This window comes from Ylistrum balloti, unplaced genomic scaffold, assembly GCF_031769215.1.
Source record: "Ylistrum balloti isolate Yb309-2 unplaced genomic scaffold, AGI_CSIRO_Ybal_v1 Utg370456, whole genome shotgun sequence".
In the NCBI taxonomy this organism is placed as follows: Eukaryota; Metazoa; Mollusca; class Bivalvia; order Pectinida; family Pectinidae; genus Ylistrum; species Ylistrum balloti.
The window spans coordinates 465,920-488,158 of NW_026782302.1; the positions used below are offsets into that span (position 1 = coordinate 465,920).

The 22,239-nt window shown below is 33.9% G+C and overlaps 1 pseudogene; it reads right to left on the reverse strand.

The window, feature by feature from the left end:
* Window positions 1-2,011: 2,011 nt before the first annotated feature.
* Window positions 2,012-4,691, reverse strand: LOC132555151 (uncharacterized; annotated as a pseudogene).
* Window positions 4,692-22,239: the final 17,548 nt, after the last annotated feature.

Genomic DNA, 22,239 nt, shown 5'->3' on the forward strand with positions numbered 1-22,239 from the left:
TACAACATATGAAATCACTCATTTTAACAGTTATTTATATTATTAAACGTAATTATAAAGAAAATTGAGAGAGTCACTGCCGAATACAGGAAAAAAATCATGGTGTATTCCGACAATGTCAGCGCCAGTTACAGGATAGCACAAATATAGTTTACTGAAAACACTCTATAAATAAAAGGGATATTAATTCATTCTATATGAAAATAAACAATCTCTTTAACATGTAATAAAACCTCTACACTGTTTAGTACACATTGTTAACATGATATTAACATAACATTTGTTTACTGAAAAAAACATTAATAAAATCACAGATATGTTTTTACATCATAACCATAGTCTATAAACACAGGGATGATAGTTAGACCACTTAACACACATTTAATTGTCTACCCAGAGCTTATCGCCCTTAGTGTTAATCTGTAACTAGTATATTAAAAATCAATATATAGGAATACTTGATAAAACAATGAGAAAATGTTCATATTTCTTTTATACACAGTATTGTTCATTGATTTCGCGTTAACCTAAGTTGTCTGCTTGAATGTGGACGCGAAATTGTTCTGCGAATGTGGACGCGAAATCGCTCAGTGATTGAGCGTGGACGCGAAACTGTTCACTGATTAAGATGACGTGGAACCGTTCACTGATTAAGATGACGTGGAACCGTTCACTGATTAAGATGACGTGGAACCGTTCACTGATTAAGATGACGTGGAACCGTTCACTGATTAAGATGACGTGGAACCGTTCACTGATTAAGATGACGTGAAACTGTCACTGACTAAGATGACGTGAAACCGTTCACTGATTAAGATGACGTGAAACCGTTCAATGATTAAGATGACGTGGAACCGTTCACTGATTAAGATGACGTGGAACCGTTCACTGATTAAGATGACGTGAAATCGTTCACTGAATAAGATGACGTCAAACCGTTCACTGATTAAGATGATGTGGACCGTTCACTGATTAAGATGACGTGAAACTGTCACTGACTAAGATGACGTGAAACCGTTCACTGATTAAGATGACGTGAAACTGTCACTGACTAAGATGACGTGAAACTGTCACTGACTAAGATGACGTGGAACAGTTCACTGATTAAGATGACGTGAAACCGTTCACTGATTAAGATGACGTGGAACCGTTCACTGATTAAGATGACGTCAAACCGTTCACTGATTAAGATGACGTGGATCGACTAATTAAGGAACTGAAACCGTTCAATGATTAAGATGACGTGGAACCGTTCACTGATTAAGATGACGTGGAACCGTTCACTGATTAAGATGACGTGGAACAGTTCACTGATTAAGATGAAGTTAACTGTTCACTGATTAAGATGACGTCAAACCGTTCACTGATTAAGATGACGTGGAACTGTTCACTGATTAAGATGACGTGGAACCGTTCACTGATTAAGGTGACGTGAAACCGGTCAATGATTAAGATGACATGAAACTGTTCACTGAGTAAGATGACGTGAAACTGTTCACTGATTGAGGACGCGAAACTATGCCCTGATTTAGGATGTAAAACAGTTCGTTTAATTACTGAAGACGCAAAAATGAGTAAAGCATATCCAAAACTGTGTTGGCGCGATGTAAAATCACTTATGTGAAACTATTCTGTTTTGGGTGATCCAGTGGTGCTGTGGCATTGCACGTGCCATTCACCCTGGCGACCAGGTGTACGGGTTTACAGAAATCATTGGTATAAGCTGTATAATTTGTTTCGAAATTGTGGCTATTTAACGCAAAACTTTTATGACGCATTGACGTGAAGCTGTTAGCTGGCCAATGCTGACGCGAAATAATTCAACGGTATGATTATGTCTCAAAATCGGTTACTATTCCTAAGAACTGACGCGTAATATTTGTTCACCTTAAAAATAAGTATCTTACACTGTTTGTTGATAAAACAAGTCTTCATGCGAACCGTTTTACTAGCAGGAAAGTTTGAAGCGATGGTTTTTTGTATGCTCCTTACCTCCGTTACCACAAATTAGTTACTCTGGTTTCATCAGAGTGATGAATTCTTTTACCCATTCTCTGTGCACTTCTGGGATCTTATTACCAGGTTCCATAGCGCCCTCTAACAAAGAAGGCATACGGATAAACGGTGTTGTGTTGGCAACATCTGGGACATTACGCTTCTCGTCAGATACCACCAATACTTTAGGACTTTTAGAGTTGATCTGAAGTGCGTGGTCGACGTATAATGGATCGTATTCTTTTGCACTGCCGTGGGTCATGATAGCAATACAAGGTATTCTCTGCATGATGGAAACCATTGCTTCCAGAATTATTGCATTCCCCAGCAAGTCTTCCGTGTTAACTGTGCATCGTAATCCTGTACATTCTTCTAGAATCCTTCCGATATTTCGAGGTAATTTGCAGGGACAGGAATGTAATATGAGTATATCTTTGGTGTCTTCGTCTTCCTCCTCCTCGGATTGGTAAGTGACTCTGTCGAACATTCGATACTCTTGGAAGGCACGTCTGAAGCGTGAGTACGCTATCTGTGCGTTATCTGTAGTGTAAGCATGCAGTGCCCCATCAATATACACATCGAAAATCAGAGATGAAGGAAGGCACTGAAAAAATTCTGTACACTCCCATGTTTTCAAAAGAGTGACACATTCTTCAAATTGTTGCTCTTTTTGGTGGCATTCAATCATGTGTTTACAGTCATCTGGTTTCATTTGGCCTTTCTCCTTCATTAGCTCCCGGTAGATGTCGATTGAATCTGTATGGTTTCCCATCAGCTTGTGTAGTATGGCCAGTTGTCTTGGCTTTCGATTACGTTTATCACTCAAAAGGTCTTGAAGTGTTGAATAAGAGTTCCACGCCTCTTTGAACTTCGGATCTTTTGCTGCTGCTTGCCATTGAATTTCGAAGGCGTTTGAGAGGTGAGTTTGGCCATCTTTCTTGTATTTAATTTTTCCGTCTGGAGATGTTTCTTCCATCTCACTCATTTCAAGCAAACAAAGTCCTAGCTGTTCAAACACATTTGTCATTTGTGTCTCTGTTGAGATAAGCTTCCTTTTGGAGACTATTGTTTTGAATACCTGGACAGCTTCTTCGATCTGACCGAGCATTCTATATATGATACCCTTGTCATACTGAATGTTCAGAGCATGTGGGTCAAGTTCTTCTGTTTTCTCTAGTAGTTCTATTGCTTCAACAAGAAGTTCGTTTCCAGGGTAAACTGCAACTTTTAGTGGTGATTTTATAGCTTGTTGAAGATTCTGCCGTCTTTTTCTCTCTGACTGATCAGATTCTTGAGACCGTCTTCCTTGAACGCTTCCTTTTGACTGGTGAAATCTGCCCGATCCTCTCTTGTTTCTTCCCATATCTGATCTCCTGACGTGGTTATAACTTGGAGTTTGGTTACCGTTGCTATCCCAATATCCTTGAAATTGACCGTTCCCGTTACCATTCCAACCATAGTTAACATTAACGTAAGCACCCATGCCCCAACTCCTGTGGCACTGTCCATAACTTCCGTATTCATCACAGTAAGAGCCATAAGGAATGCCCGGTGAGTAACTGGCAGAATGATTATTAAATCTCGGTGAATGTTGGTATCTCCCTGGGTTAACCTGACCTCTGCCGTTGCCTGACCTGTTCCTATATCTGGTCTGATGGTGTCTTTGGCTATGTGGATTGGTGTCTGCTGTATCGTTGTATTGTCCTGTCCTGAGATGATTTCCTGCAGTGAAATACCTTCCCGGTTGTCTCATCTCAGTCTTTCTCTTTAATGTCAGAGCAAGATGGTGATAGCCAGAACAAGTCGGGTAGATTTTTATAGACTTCCGAAGTAGTTCCACGGACTTCTCTAAATCTCCTCTGTAACGCGCATATTGGCCACATATTTGTAACACCAAAGGTTCTTCTGGGGATATTTCGATTGCCTTTTCAAAATACGTTTTAGATTCCAGTGCTTTCATGTTTTTTAGTGCATTTTTTTCAATGTTATAAACGGCTTTACCCAGCTGAGCATATGCTTTGGCTTTCATAATGGAATCATCCGTTTTCGTGGCAACATCATGCAACAACTCCACAACATATTTTTCTCGTTTTGTTTAGAATCGAACTTGGCATCTGCTTGTGAAATTAACAGGTGAGTTGTTCTCTGCAACGTCAATCCCAATCCAAACTTCCACGTGTATTCAGTGGGATATTTCTGTACAATCCTTTCATATATATCTATTGCTTTTTTATGGTACCAAGGGCCCGACCGCGAATAAGCATACGCCAAATCTGATTCAGCATGGCATTTCCTCTTGGCGTAATCCGCTGTTCTTTCTAACGCCTGAAGTTTTATTAATATGTCTTCCACATCAGAATCGTCCCCACTTTCAAGAAGAAGTCTGGCTTTATTGGCGTTCGCAATAATATTATCAGGATCCTTCTGTAGAGATTCGTCTGTAAGTTGAAGCGCTTGTTCATTATCTCCCAACAGGAAATTCAAATACGACAGAAAATTACTTATTTTTATATCTTCAGCGTCTAGTTTCGTTGTATTTTCCCGGTCACTACTTAACTTTTTAATAGTACTTATTACACGATCCTTAATTAACTTCGTCAAATCAAGGTCAAACGACGAGGGAAACTTGTCCAGTTCCTGTTTAAGTTTTTTGGAGCCAAATAATTCCTCCATGGTCTCTTTCAAAATGTTGTGGTCTACAAAACAAATGATGTTTATCTGTTATTGAAAGAAGAAACGAGAAAATAGCAACATGTGACCTCAATCATAATCCAATTTCAAATTCAATAAAACAAGGGTATGAACAAAAGACAGATTAACATGGATACTCCTGAAAAGTACAAGGATAGTAAGACCAGGTTCTTGAAGGGTATGCATCTTCTGTTTCACTTAACCTTTAAGTCTTCAAATGTGAACGTCTAAGTTGTCTTACCTAGTATCACTTAATACCATGAAGTATTTCTCAAGATATATCAAAACACTTGATATAAAACCGAGATACTGCAGTAGACATGGATTTGGTACAAATTTTCGACCCACGGTCCATATATATGTATAAAAGTAACAAGGGATGCAACTCCCGAGAAGGAAAACCTGAAAATATTTTTTGTATTTATGTTTTTTTTATATTCGTTGGGCCACATATCTTAGAGAGATGCTTTATCTTTCCAATGAGTGTATGATGAACGAGATTGGCCATGTATAAAGCAAGTTATGACGAATTTGGAAATATTGGTAGAAATAAGAAAGTGTTTCAATCAGACAGGGAAATGTCTACCCAGCCATTCCTACCTATATTTCCGATTTCTTCAGGTCATAACTTTATGTATATTTGGTCAATTTAGTTCATTAAACATCTATTGGAAACTTAAATGCATTTCTCTTCAAGGTAATGTATGCTTTTACTAAGATTTGTGGCCCCTAGAATATAAAAAGGCATCATTTATCAAGAGTTAGACCCCTAGTCAAAATAACATATCTATGGACCGTGGGTTGATAATTCGTACCACATACGTGTGTTGCAGTACAGACAAAATAGAATCTACGTACTGTCACTGTATAACAGAGGTGTCGATTTAGTCAGTTGTTTAGGTAAATTGTCATCGAGGTCATTATCATAGATGATTAAATTGTTTTCGTGCTGGCCTTAGCATTGTACAAGTGCTGGTCTTAGCATTGTACAGGTGCTGGCCTTAGCATTGTACAGGTGCTGTTTTTAGCATTGTTCAGGTGCTGGCCTTAGCATTGTACAGGTGCTGGCCTTAGCATTGTACAGGCGCTGTTTTTAGCATTGTACAGGTGCTGTTTTTAGCATTGTACAGGTGCTGTTTTTAGCATTGTACAGGTGCTGGCCTTAGTATTGTACAAGTACTGTTTTTAGCATTGTTCAGGTGCTGTTTTTAGCATTGTTCAGGTGCTGTTTTTAGCATTGTACAGGTGCTGTTTTTAGCATTGTTCAGGTGCTGTTTTTAGCATTGTTCAGGTGCTGTTTTTAGCATTGTACAGGTGCTGTTTTTAGCATTGTACAGGTGCTGTTTTAAGCATTGTACAGGTGCTGGCCTTAGTATTGTACAAGTACTGTTTTTAGCATTGTTCAGGTGCTGTTTTTAGCATTGTACAGGTGCTGGCCTTAGCATTGTACAGGTGCTGTTTTTAGCATTCGATTATTACAAAGTCATTAAGTGGTAGCTTTATTGAAAGATTATAGTAATAGGGTTGATTCACGGTATCAATAAGTTGCTAGATGAAATTATTGCAGGTTATCAAATGTAAATATATAAAATCTTGTGTAAAACTATAGGTTGTTATTCAGATTTTTTCAGAAGTATTATCCCTATACTTTTTTAAAACAGCCAATATTATGTAACCCTGGTAAAATACTAGCCGCAATATACCACTTGGCTAGAGAGAACTTCTCCTTAGCTCGGTTGGTTGAGCGTCAGACTAGTAAGCCAGGGGTTCTGGGTTCGATTCCTAACGGAGGCAGTAAGATGAAAAACGACCTCTGTTACATTGGCGCCCGTGTAGGGACCTGGGAATAGTACTTAGTCATGCCCCACCAGCATCGCTGTAACCCCTAGAAATTCGTGGACGAGTTATTTCCTGGAGGGGGAGTATGTAACCTTGGTAAAATACTAGCCGCAATATACCACTGGGTTAGAGAGAACATCTCTTTATCTCGACTGGTTGAGCGTCAGACTAGTAAGCCAGAGGTCTCGGATTCGATTCCTAGCGGAGGCAGTGAGATGAAAAATGACTTCTGTTACATTTATGTTATAGGCGGATGACCTATTGTTATTCTCGGAAAAAAGTGCAAGGTTTACAGGAGTTGTTTGATGATCATGCTAGCTATGCAGAGCAATGGAAAATATTGTACTATTTCGCAAGAATGGCAAAATATGAAATGATGAAATAGGAATAAAAATGGCAAATCATTGTGTTTTGTTCATCAAATTACTTACTGTATACACGTATTTTTTGTATTTAAATAAAACGAGAAACTTAACATTATTCAATAGCAATTATCTTATTAAAGACGCGAATCAATGTCCACTTTATTGTCAAATTGTTCAAGCCGGACCTTTAACTTTAAAACCAAATGTTTGATACATAGGAGACTATTTTAAAGTTTAAAAATCTACATGCAATGTAATGGTATATTTGAAACCGCATTTTGAATATTGCATATAATTTCGAACTTAATAAGAGCATGGGAACCTTTGTTAACTGGATGCATTATGTGAAAAATTCAATTGTTTGATTAAGAATGTGGAAAATTTGAAAAACATGCTTCTTTTAATTGGTCAAAGACTTTTGAACAAGAAATGCAAACCTAGACATTAATTAGAGCCCTCGTTAAAAAGTCATTTTACAAGCATATTGTAGATAAAATAACGTTAGTCTTAGCCATAGAGTCAGATACCTTTATGTCAATCCAGTTCAAAGATACTATGCAGCTTGCAATTTCACCGAAGACGATGACGAATACAATTTTATTTGAAGATGTGTTACCCGTAAAAATTACTTTACAGTTTATATTTCAACTACCAAAGTTGAAGATAAGAATAAAATTGATTTTGATATGTAATACCAATTAAGATTTAAGACAACGTTACATCAAAATGTGGTATTGGAAAAAATCAAATATTCTGAACGTACCGAAGTACTGTTTTTAAAGAACCCAGATACAAAGTAGAGTTAATATAGAACCTAGTTATACGAGAAAAGTAATTATAGAACTCAGGTATACCAATACTGTTTATAAAGAACCTAGGTATATCAGTACTGATGATATAGAACCTAGGTATATCACTATTGTTGATATAGAACCTAGGTATATCAGTACTGTTTATAAAGAACCTAGGTATGTCAGTACTGTTTATATAGAACCTAGGTATGTCAGTACTGTTGATATAGAACCTAGGTGTATCAGGTCTGTTCATATAGAACCTAGGTATATCAGGTCTGTTTATATAGAACCTAGGTATATCAGTCCTGTTTATATAGAACCTACGTATATCAGTAGTGTTTATATGGAACCTAGGTATGTCAGTACTGTTTATAGAGAACCTAGGTATGACAGTACTGTTTATATAGAACCTAGGTAAATCAGTACTGTTTATATAGAACCTAGGTATATCAGTACTGTTTTTATAGAACCTAGGTATGTCAGTACTGTTTATATAGAACCTAGGTATATCAGGTCTGTTTATATAGAACCTAGGTATGTCGGTACTGTTTATATAGAACCTAGGTATATCAGTCCTGTTTATATAGAACCTACGTATATCAGTAGTGTTTATATAGAACCTACGTATGTCAGTACTGTTTTTATAGAACCTAGGTATGTCAGTACTGTTTATATAGAACCTAGGTATATCAGTTCTGTTTCTATAGAACTGAGGTATCTCAGTAGTGTTGATATAGAACCTAGGTAAGTCAGTACTATTGATATAGAACCTAGATATATCGGTACTATTTATATAGAACCTAGGTATACCAGTCCTGTATATATAGAACCTAGATTTATCAGTACTGTTTATATAGAACTTGGGTATATCAGTACTGTTTATATAGAACCTAGATATATCAGTACTGTTGATATAGAACCTAGGTATATCAGTACTGTTTATATGGAACCTAGTAATATCAGTACTGTTTATGTAGAACCTACGTATATCAGTACTGTTGATATAGAACCTAGGTATATCAGTACTGTTTATATAGAACCTATGTATATCAGTACTGTTGATATAGAACCTAGGTATATCAGTACTGTTTATATAGAACCTAGGTATATCAGTAGTGTGGATATAGAACCTAGTTATATCAGTACTGTTGATATAGAACCTAGGTATATCAGTACCTTTTATATAGAACCTAGGTATATCAGTACTGTTTATATAGAACCTAGGTATGTCATTACTGTTTATATAGAACCCAGGTATATCACGTCTGTTGATATAGAACCTAGATATGTGAGTACTCTTTATATAGAACCTAGGGATGTCAGTGGTGTTAATATAGAACATAGGTATATCAGTACCTTTTATATAGAACCTAGGTATATCAGTACTGTTTATATAGAAATAGGTATGTCATTACTGTTTATATAGAACCCAGGTATATCACGTCTGTTGATATAGAACCTAGATATGTGAGTACCCTTTATATAGAACCTAGGTATATCGGTACAGTTAATATTAAACATTGGTCGGGTTAAGGTATATATCTCTATGATATATGTATTTTTTAATGTCCACCTGAAACTTCATGTAGTATCTGCTATATAAATTTCGCTCTTTTGTAAAAAAAACATTTGATTAAATGCTAGATAACATACATTCAGGTATTGCTTCTCTATTTGTTTTACCACATAATTATTACATACATATATAACTTACCTACTGGCGAAGGTTTCCTATGAAATATTTAATACATCATTGATTAACACAATAATGTACTGTACATCTAATTGATAACAAGCGACACAGATAGTTATTCTGTCACGTGATGCATACATGTTCATTTCGTATGATACAATTAATGAAGGCAGATTCCTGTGATTTGGTCACGATGTACATAGTTTATAAATAAACATCCGATCTAGATCTTAATGGATCAATAAAAAAACAATGCAGTTGACCAAAAGAAAGTACAGGTAGATTCTCGCCGAACTTGTATATATTGAGATATGCCTACCAGTCAGATTTGTAACCGAGTGTAACGATGACGATATGTTTACCAACGAGGCTAACAAGACACTTCTTGGAAATCAACAAAGCTTAGTTTCGTTTTCGATTTTTAGTGACAGATTTCTCGAAAGTTATGTCCCTTCAAGTAGGAGAAAATAAGAAGTACTGTTTATATAGAACCTCGGTATGTCAGTACTATTTATATATAACATTATATCAGTTCTGTTTCTATAGAACCGAGGTATCACAGTATTGTTTATATAGAACGTAGGTATATCAATACCTTTTATATAGAACCTAGGTATATCAGTACTGTTGATATAGAACCTAGGTAAGTCAGTAGTGTTGATATAGCACCTAGGTTTGTGAGTACTGTTTATATAGAACCTAGGTATATCAGTACTGTTGATATAGAACCTAGGTATATCAGTACTGTTTATATAGAACCTAGGTATGTCAGTAGTGTTGATATAGAACCTAGGTATGTCAGCACTGTTTATATAGAACATATGTATATCAGTACTGTTGATAAAGAACCTAGGTATATCAGTACTGTTTATATAGAACCTAGGTATATCAGTAGTGTGGATATAGAACCTAGGTATGTCAGTACTGTTGATATAGAACCTAGGTATAACAGTACTGTTTATATAGAACCTAGTTATATCAGTACTGTTGATATAGAACCTAGGTATATCAGTACCTTTTATATAGAACCTAGGTATATCAGTCCTGTATATATAGAACCTAGATTTATCAGTACTGTTTATATAGAACTTGGGTATATCAGGTCTGTTTATATAGAACCTGTGTATGTCCCTACTTTTTATATAGAACCTCGGTATGTCAGTACTATTTATATATAACATTATATCAGTACTGTTTATATAGAACCTAGGTATCACAGTATTGTTTATATAGAACCTAGGTATGTCCAATGTTTATATAGAACCTAGGTATATCAGTACTGTTTATATAGAACCTAGGTATATCAGTACTATTTATCTAGAACGTAGGTATATCAGGTCTGTTTATATAGAACCTGTGTATGTTCCTACTTTTTATATAGAACCTAGGTATATCAGTACTGTTTACATAGAGCCTATGTATACCAGTACTATTTACACAGAGCCTAGGTATATCAGTACTGTTTATATAGAACCTAGGTATATCAGTACTGTTTATATAGAACCTAGGTATATCAGTACAGTTTATATAGAACCTAGGTATATCAGTACTGTTTATATAGAACCTAGGTATATCAGTATCTTTTATATAGAACCTAGGTATATCAGTACTGTTTATATAGAACCTAGGTATAACAGTACTAGAACCTTAACATAGAGAACCTACGTATATCAGTACTGTTTATATAGAACCTAGGTATATCAGTACTGTTTATATAGAACCTAGGTACTGTTTATATAGAACCTAGGTATATCAGTACTGTTTATATGGAACCTAGGTATGTCAGTACTGTTTATATAGAACCTAGGTGTGACAGGTATATCAGTACTGTTTATATAGAACCTAGGTTTACCAGTCCTGTATATATAGAACCTAGATTTATCAGTACTGTTTATATAGAACTTGGGTATATCAGTACTGTTTATATAGAACCTACGTATATCAGTACTGTTGATATAGAACCTAGGTATATCAGTACTGTTTGTATAGAACGTAGGTATATCAGTACTGTTTATATAGAACCTAGGTATACCAGGACTGTTTATGTAGAACCTAGGTATGTCAGAACAGTTCACATGGAACCTAGGTATATCAGTACTGTTTATATAGAACCTAGTTATACCAGGACTGTTTATGTAGAGCCTAGGTATATCAGTACTGTTTATATTGAACCTAGTTATATCAGGTCTGCTTATATAGAATCTAGTTATATCAGTACTGTTTATATGGAACCTAGGTATATCAGTACTGTTTATATAGAACCTAGGTATAACAGTACTGTTTATATAGAGCCTAGGTATATCAGTACTGTCTATATATAACCTAGGTATACCAGTACCTTTTATATAGAACCTAGGTATATCAGTACTGTTGATATAGAGCCTAGGTATATCAGTACTGTCTATATATAACCTAGGTATACCAGTATCTTTGATATAGAACCTAGGTATGTCAGTACTATTTATATAGAGCGTAGGTATATCAGGTCAGTTTATATAGAACCTAGGTATATCCCTACTTTTTATATAGAACCTAGGTATATCAATACTGTTTACATAGAGCCTAGGTATATCAGTACTGTCTATTTAGAACCTAGGTATAACAGTACTGTTGATATAGAGCCTAGGTATATCAGTACTGTTTATATAGAACCTAGGTATATCAGTACAGTACATTCTATATAGAACCTAGGTTTATCAGTACTGTTTATATAGAGCCTAGGTATATCAGTACAGTACATTTTATATAGAACGTAGGTATATCAGTCTATTGATATAGAACGTAGGTATATCAGTACTGTTTATATAGAACCTAGGTATACCAGTACTGTTTGATATAGAACCTAGGTATGTTAGTACTGTTTATATAGTACCTAGGTATGTCAGTACTATTTATATAGAACGTAGGTATATCAGGTCTGTTGATATAAAACCTAGGTATGTCCCTACTTTTTATATAGAACCTAGGTATATCAGAACTGTATATTTAGAACCTACGTATAACAGTACTGTTTATATAGAGCCTAGGTATATCAGTACTGTCTATATAGAACCTAGGTATATCAGTACTGTTTATATAGAACGTAGGTATATCAGTACTGTTTATATAGAACCTAGGTATACCAGGACTGTTTATGTAGAACCTAGGTATGTCAGAACAGTTCACATGGAACCTAGGTATATCAGTACTGTTTATATAGAACCTAGGTATACCAGGACTGTTTATGTAGACCTAGGTTTGTCAGTACTGTTCATATGGAACCTAGGTATATCAGTACTGTTTATATAGTACATTGTTATATCAGTACTGTTTATATAGAGCCTAGGTATATCAATACTGTTGATATAGAACCTAGGTATATCACTTCTGTTGATATAGAACCTAGGTATATTAGTACTGTTTATATTGAACCTAGTTATATCAGGTCTGTTTATATACAACCTAGGTATATCAGTACTGTCTATATATAACCTAGGTATACCAGTACCTTTGATATAGAACCTAGGTATGTCAGTACTATTTATATAGAGCGTAGGTATATCAGGTCTGTTTATATAGAACCTAGGTATATCCCTACTTTTTATATAGAACCTAGGTATATCAATACTGTTTACATAGAGCCTAGGTATATCAGTACTGTCTATTTAGAACCTAGGTATATCAGTACTGTCTATATATAACCTAGGTATATTAGTACTATTTATATTGAACCTAGTTATATCAGGTCTGCTTATATAGAACCTAGTTTATATTATATATCAGTACTGTTGATATGGAACCTATGTATATCAGTACTGTTTATATAGAACCTAGGTATAACAGTACCTTTTATATAGAACTTAGGTATATCAGTAGTGTTTACATTGAGCCTAGGTATATCAGTACTGTCTATTTAGAACCTACGTATAACAGTACTGTTTATATAGAGCCTAGGTATATCAGTACTGTCTATATAGAACCTAGGTATATCAGTACTGTTAATATAGAAACCAGGTATATCAGTACTGTTTATATAGAACCTAGGTGTATTAGTACCTTTTATATAGAACCTAGGTATATCAGTACTGTTTATTTAGAACGTAGGTATATCAGTACTGTTTATATAGAACCTAGGTATGTCAGTAATGTTCAAATGGAACCTAGGTATATCAGTACTGTTTATATAGAACATTGTTATATCAGTACTGTTTATATAGAGCCTAGGTATATCCCTACTTTTTATATAGAACCTAGGTATATCAATACTGTTTACATAGAGCCTAGGTATATCAGTACTGTTTATATAGAACCTAGGTATATCAGTACTGTCTATATATAACCTAGGTATATTAGTACTATTTATATTGAACCTAGTTATATCAGGTCTGCTTATATAGAACCTAGTTATATCAGTACTGTTTATATGGAACCTAGGTATATCAGTACTGTTTATATAGAACCTAGATATATCAGTACTGTCTATTTAGAACCTAGGTATATCAGTACTGTCTATATAGAACCTAGGTATATCAGTACAGTACATTCTATATAGAACCTAGGTTTATCAGTACTGCTTATATAGAGCCTAGGTATATAAGTACAGTACATTTTATATAGAACGTAGGTATATCAGGTCTATTGATATAGAATCTAGGTATGTCCCTACTTTTTGTATAGAACCTAGGTATACCAGTACTGTTTGATATAGAACCTAGGTATGTTAGTACTGTTGATATAGTACCTAGGTATGTCAGTACTATTTATATAGAACGTAGGTATATCAGGTCTGTTGATATAGAACCTAGGTATGTCCCTACTTTTTATATAGAACCTAGGTATATCAGTACTGTCTATTTAGAACCTACGTATAACAGTACTGTTTATATAGAGCCTAGGTATATCAGTACTGTCTATATAGAACCTAGGTATATCAGTACTGTTTATTTAGAACGTAGGTATATCAGTACTGTTTATATAGAACCTAGGTATACCAGGACTGTTTATGTAGAACCTAAGTATGTCAGAACTGTTCACATGGAACCTAGGTATATCAGTACTGTTTATATAGAACCTAGGTATACCAGGACTGTTTATGTAGAACCTAGGTATGTCAGTACTGTTCATATGGAACCTAGGTATATCAGTACTGTTTATATAGTACATTGTTATATCAGTACTGTTTATATAGAGCCTAGGTATATCAGTACTGTTGATATAGAACCTAGGTATATCACTTCTGTTGATATAGAACCTAGGTATATCAGTACCGTTTATATTGAACCTAGTTATATCAGGTCTGCTTATATAGAACCTAGGTATATCAGTACTGTCTATATATAACCTAGGTATACCAGTACCTTTGATATAGAACCTATGTATGTCAGTACTATTTATATAGAGCGTAGGTATATCAGGTCTGTTTATATAGAAGCTAGGTATATCCCTACTTTTTATATAGAACCTAGGTATATCAATACTGTTTACATAGAGCCTAGGTATATCAGTACTGTCTATTTAGAACCTAGGTATATCAGTACTGTCTATATATAACCTAGGTATATTAGTACTATTTATATTGAACCTAGTTATATCAGGTCTGCTTATATAGAACCTAGTTATATCAGTACTGTTGATATGGAACCTATGTATATCAGTACTGTTTATATAGAACCTAGGTATAACAGTACCTTTTATATAGAACTTAGGTATATCAGTAGTGTTTACATGAGCCTAGGTATATCAGTACTGTAGAACCTACGTATAACAGTACTGTTTATATAGAGCCTAGGTATATCAGTACTGTCTATATAGAACCTAGGTATATCAGTACTGTTAATATAGAATAGGTATATCAGTACTGTTTATATAGAACCTAGGTAGTACCTTTTATATAGAACCTAGGTATATCAGTACTGTTTATATAGAACGTGGGTGTATCAGTACTGTTTATATAGAACCTAGGTATATCAGTACAGTACTGTTTACATAGAGCCTATGTATACCAGTACTATTTACACAGAGCCTAGGTATATCAGTACTGTTTATATAGAGCCTAGGTATATAGAGCCTAGGTATATCAGTACTGTTTATATAGAACCTAGGTATATCAGTACTGTTTATATAGAACCTAGGTATATCAGTACTGTCTATATATAACCTAGGTATATTAGTACTATTTTATTGAACCTAGTTTTATCAGGTCTGCTTATATAGAACCTAGTTATATCAGTACTGTTGATATGGAACCTAGGTATATCAGTACTGTCTATTTAGAACCTAGGTATAACAGTTCTATTTATATAGAGCTTAGGTATATCAGTACAGTACATTTTATATAGAACCTAGGTATATCAGTACTGTTTATATAGAACCTAGGTATATCAGTTTTGTTGATATAGAACCTAGGTATGTCAGTACTATTTATATAGAACGTAGGTATATCAGGTCTGTTGATATAGAACCTAGGTATGTCCCTACTTTTTATATAGAACCTAGGTATATCAGTATTGTTTATATAAAACCTAGGTATGTCAGTACTATTTATATAGAACATAGGTATATCAGGTCTGTTGATATAGAACCTAGGTTTGTGAGTACTGTTTATGTAGAACCTACGTATGTCAGAACTGTTCACATGGAACCTAGGTATATCAGTACTGTTTATATAGAACCTAGGTATAACAGTACTGTTGATATAGAGCCTAGATATATCAGTACTGTCTATATATAACCTAGGTATACCAGTACCTTTTATATAGAACCTAGGTATGTCAGTACTATTTATATAGAACGTAGGTATATCAGGTCTGTTTATATAGAACCTAGGTATATCATTACTGTTTACATAGAGCCTACGTATATCAGTACTGTCTATATAGAACCTAGGTATAACAGTACTGTTGATATAGAGCCTAGGTATATCAGTACTGTTTATATTGAACCTAGGTATATCAGGTCTGTTTATATAGAACCTAGCTATATCAGTACTGTTTATATAGAACCTAGGTATATCAGTACTGTTTATATAGAACCTAGGTATGTCAGTACTATTTATATAGAACGTAGGTATATCAGGTCTGTTTATATAGAATCTAGGTATGTCCCTACTTTTTATATAGAACATAGGTATACCAGTACCGTTTGATATAGAACCTAGGTATATCAGTACTGTTTATATAGAACGTAGGTATATCAGTACTGTTTATATAGAACCTAGGTATACCAGGACTGTTTATGTAGACCTAGGTTTGTCAGTACTGTTCATATGGAACCTAGGTATATCAGTACCCTTTATATAGAACCTTGGTATATCAGTACTGTTAATATATAACCTAGGTATATCAGTTACTGTTTATATAGAACCTAGGTATATCGGTACAGTTAATATTAAACATTGGTCGGGTTAAGGTATATATCTCTATGATATATGTATTTTTTAATGTCCACCTGAAACTTCATGTAGTATCTGCTATATAAATTTCGCTCTTTTGTAAAAAACATTTGATTAAATGCTAGATAACATACATTCAGGTATTGCTTCTCTATTTGTTTTACCACATAATTATTACATACATATATAACTTACCTACTGGCGAAGGTTTCCTATGAAATATTTAATACATCATTGATTAACACAATAATGTACTGTACATCTAATTGATAACAAGCGACACAGATAGTTATTCTGTCACGTGATGCATACATGTTCATTTCGTATGATACAATTAATGAAGGCAGATTCCTGTGATTTGGTCACGATGTACATAGTTTATAAATAAACATCCGATCTAGATCTTAATGGATCAATAAAAAAACAATGCAGTTGACTAAAAGAAAGTACAGGTAGATTCTCGCCGAACTTGTATATATTGAGATATGCCTACCAGTCAGATTTGTAACCGAGTGTAACGATGACGATATGTTTACCAACGAGGCTAACAAGACACTTCTTGGAAATCAACAAAGCTTAGTTTCGTTTTCGATTTTTAGTGACAGATTTCTCGAAAGTTATGTCCCTTCAAGTAGGAGAAAATAAGAAGTACTGTTTATATAGAACCTCGGTATGTCAGTACTATTTATATATAACATTATATCAGTTCTGTTTCTATAGAACGGTATCAGGTTTATATCACAGTATTGTTTATATAGAACGTAGGTATATCAGTACCTTTTATATAGAACCTAGGTATATCAGTACTGTTTATATAGAACCTAGGTATATCAGTACTGTTTATATCAGGTATATCAGTACTGTTTATATAGAACCTGTGTATGTTCAGTACTTTTTATATAGAACCTAGGTATATCAGTACTTTTATATAGACTTAGGTAGAGCCTACTGTATACCAGGTACTATTTATATAGAGCCTAGGTATATCAGTACTGTTTATATAGAACCTAGGTATATCAGTACTGTGTTAATAGAACCTAGGTATCACAGTACTGTTTACTGTTTACATAGAGCCTAGGTATATCAGTACTGTCTATTTAGAACCTACGTATAACAGTTCTTTTTATAGAGCCTAAGTATATCAGTACAGTACTTTTTATACAGAACCTAGGTATATCAGTACTGTTTATATAGAACCTAGATATATCAGTATTGTTTATATAGAACCTAGGTATGTCAGTACTGTTTATATAGAACGTAGGTATATCAGTACTGTTTATATAGAATAGGTATATCAGTACTTTTTATATAGAACCTAGGTATATCAGTATTGTTTATATAAAACCTATGTATGTCAGTACTATTTATATAGAACCTAGGTATATCAGTACTGTTTATATAGAACCTTATATATACTGTTTATAACCTAGGTATGTCAGTACTGTTTATATAGAACCTAGGTATATCAGTACTGTTTATATAGAACCTAGGTATATCAGGTCTGTTTATATAGAACCTAGGTATATCAGTACTGTTGATATAGAACCTAGGTATATCAGTACTGTTTATATAGAACCTAGGTATGTCAGTAGTGTTGATATAGAACCTAGGTAAGTCAGTACTATTGATATAGGACCTAGGTATATCAGTACTGTTTATATAGAACCTAGGTATATCAGTAATATAGAACCTAGGTATATCAGTACTGTTTATATAGGTATATCCTACTGTATATAGAACCAGTATATCAGTACTGTTTATATAGAACCTAGGTATATCAGTACTGTTTATATAGAACCTAGGTATATCAGTACTGTTTATATAGAACCTAGGTATATCAGTACTGTTTATATAGAACCTAGGTATATCAGTACTGTTTATATAGAACCTAGGTATATCAGTACTGTTATATATAGAACCTAGGTATATCAGTACTGTTTATATAGAACCTAGGTATATCAGTACTGTTTATATAGAACCTAGGTATATCAGTACTGTTTATATAGAACCTAGGTATATCAGTACTGTTTATATAGAACCTAGTATATCAGTACTGTTTATATAGAACCTAGGTATATCAGTACTGTTTATATAGAACCTAGGTATATCAGTACTGTTTATATAGAACCTAGGTATATCAGTACTGTTTATATAGAACCTAGGTATATCAGTACTGTTTATATAGATCCTAGGTATATCAGTACTGTTTATATAGAACCTAGGTATATCAGTACTGTTTATATAGAACCTAGGTATATCAGTACTGTTTATATAGAACCTAGGTATATCAGTACTGTTTATATAGAACCTAGGTATATCAGTACTGTTTATATAGGAACCAGTACCTGGTATATATCAGTACTTTTATATAGTTAGGTATATCAGTGAACATATAGAACCTAGGTATATCAGTACTTTTATATAGAACCTAGGTATATCAGTACTGTTTATATAGAACCTAGGTATATCAGTACTGTTTATATAGAACCTAGGTATATCAGTACTCTTTATATAGAACCTAGGTATATCAGTACTGTTTATATAGAACCTAGGTATATCAGTACTATTTATATAGAACCTAGTATATCAGTACTGTTTATATAGAACCTAGGTATATCAGTACTGTTTATATAGAACCTAGGTATATCAGTACTGTTATATATAGGTATATCATATAAATACAGTACATTTTATATAGAACCTAGGTATAGAACCTAGGTATATCAGTACTGTTTGATATAGAACCTAGGTATATCAGTACTATTTATATAGAACGTAGGTATATCAGTACTGTTTATATAGAACCTAGGTATATCAGACTGTTTATATAGAACCTAGGTATATCAGTACTGTTTATATAGAACCTAGGTATATCAGTACTATTTATATAGAACCTAGGTATATCAGGTCTGTTTATGTAGAGGTATGTCCCTACTTTTTATATAGAACCTAGGTATACCAGTACCGTTTGATATAGAACCTAGGTATATCAGTACTGTTTATATAGAATGTAGGTATATCAGTACCTTTTATATAGAATCTAGGTATATCAGTACTGTTGATATAGAACTTAGGTATATCAGTACTGTTTATATAGAACCTAGGTATGTCAGTACTATCTATATAGAACCTAGGTATGTCAATAGTATTGATATAGAACCTAGATATATCAGTACTGTTTATATAGAACCTAGGTATATCAGTACTGTATATATAGAACCTAGGTTTATCAGTACTGTTTATATAGAACCTAGGTATACCAGTACTGTTCATATAGAACCTAGGTATATCAGTACTGTTTATATAGAACCTAGGTATGTCAATTGTGTTGATATAGAACCTAGATATATCAGTACTGTTTATATAGAACCTAGGTATATCAGTACTGTTTATATAGAACCTAGGTATATCAGTACTGTATATATAGAACCTAGGTTTATCAGTACTGTTTATATAGAACCTAGGTATACCAGGACTGTTTATGTAGAACCTAGGTAAGTCAGTAGTTTTGATATAGCACCTAGGTTTGTGAGTACTCTTTATATAGAACCTAGGTATGTCAGTACTGTTTATATAGAACCTACGTATATCAGTACTGTTGATATAGAACCTAGGTATATCAGTACTGTTTATATAGAACGTAGGTATATCAGTTGATGTAGAACCTTAATTCAGAACTGTTGATATAGAACCTAGGTATATCAGTAGTGTTGATATAGAACCTAGGTATATCAGTAGTGTTGATATAGAACCTAGGTATATCAGTACTGTTGATATAGAACCTAGGTATATCAGTAGTGTTGATATAGAACCTAGGTATGTCAGTACTGTTTATATAGAACCTACGTATATCAGTACTGTTGATATAGAACCTAGGTATATCAGTACTGTTTATATAGAACCTAGGTATATCAGTACTGTTTATATAGAACCTAGGTATATCAGTAGTGTTGATATAGAACCTAGGTATGTCAGTACTGTTTATATAGAACCTACGTATATCAGTACTGTTGATATAGAACCTAGGTATATCAGTACCTTTTATATAGAACCTAGGTATATCAGTACTGTTTATATAGAACCTAGGTATGTCATTACTGTTTATATAGAACCCAGGTATATCACGTCTGTTTATATAGAACCTAGGTATGTCTACTTTTTATATATATGTTTGATATAGAACCTAGGTATAACAGTACTGTTTATATAGAACCTAGGGATGTCAGTGGTGTTAATATAGAACATAGGTATATCAGTACCTTTTATATAGAACCTAGGTATATCAGTACTGTTTATATAGAACCTAGGTATGTCATTACTGTTTATATAGAACCCAGGTATATCACGTCTGTTGATATAGAACCTAGATATGTGAGTACTCTTTATATAGAACCTGGTGATGTCAGTGGTGTTGATATAGAACATAGGTATGTCAGTACCCTTTATATAGAACCTAGGTATATCAGTACTGTTAATATATAACCTAGGTATATCAGTTACTGTTTATATAGAACCTAGGTATATCGGTACAGTTAATATTAAACATTGGTCGGGTTAAGGTATATATCTCTATGATATATGTATTTTTTAATGTCCACCTGAAACGTCATGTAGTATCTGCTATATAAATTTCGCTCTTTTGTAAAAAACATTTGATTAAATGCTAGATAACATACATTCAGGTATTGCTTCTCTATTTGTTTTACCACATAATTATTACATACATATATAACTTACCTACTGGCGAAGGTTTCCTATGAAATATTTAATACATCATTGATTAACACAATAATGTACTGTACATCTAATTGATAACAAGCGACACAGATAGTTATTCTGTCACGTGATGCATACATGTTCATTTCGTATGATACAATTAATGAAGGCAGATTCCTGTGATTTGGTCACGATGTACATAGTTTATAAATAAACATCCGATCTAGATCTTAATGGATCAATAATAAAAACAATGCAGTTGACCAAAAGAAAGTACAGGTAGATTCTCGCCGAACTTGTATATATTGAGATATGCCTACCAGTCAGATTTGTAACCGAGTGTAACGATGACGATATGTTTACCAACGAGGCTAACAAGACACTTCTTGGAAATCAACAAAGCTTAGTTTCGTTTTCGATTTTTAGTGACAGATTTCTCGAAAGTTATGTCCCTTCAAGTAGGAGAAAATAAGAAGTACTGTTTATATAGAACCTCGGTATGTCAGTACTATTTATATATAACATTATATCAGTTCTGTTTCTATAGAACCGAGGTATCACAGTATTGTTTATATAGAACGTAGGTATATCAATACCTTTTATATAGAACCTAGGTATATCAGTACTGTTTATATAGAACGTAGGTATGTCAGTACTATTTATATAGAACGTAGGTATATCAGGTCTGTTTATATAGAACCTGTGTATGTTCCTACTTTTTATATAGAACCTAGGTATATCAGTACTGTTTACATAGAGCCTATGTATACCAGTACT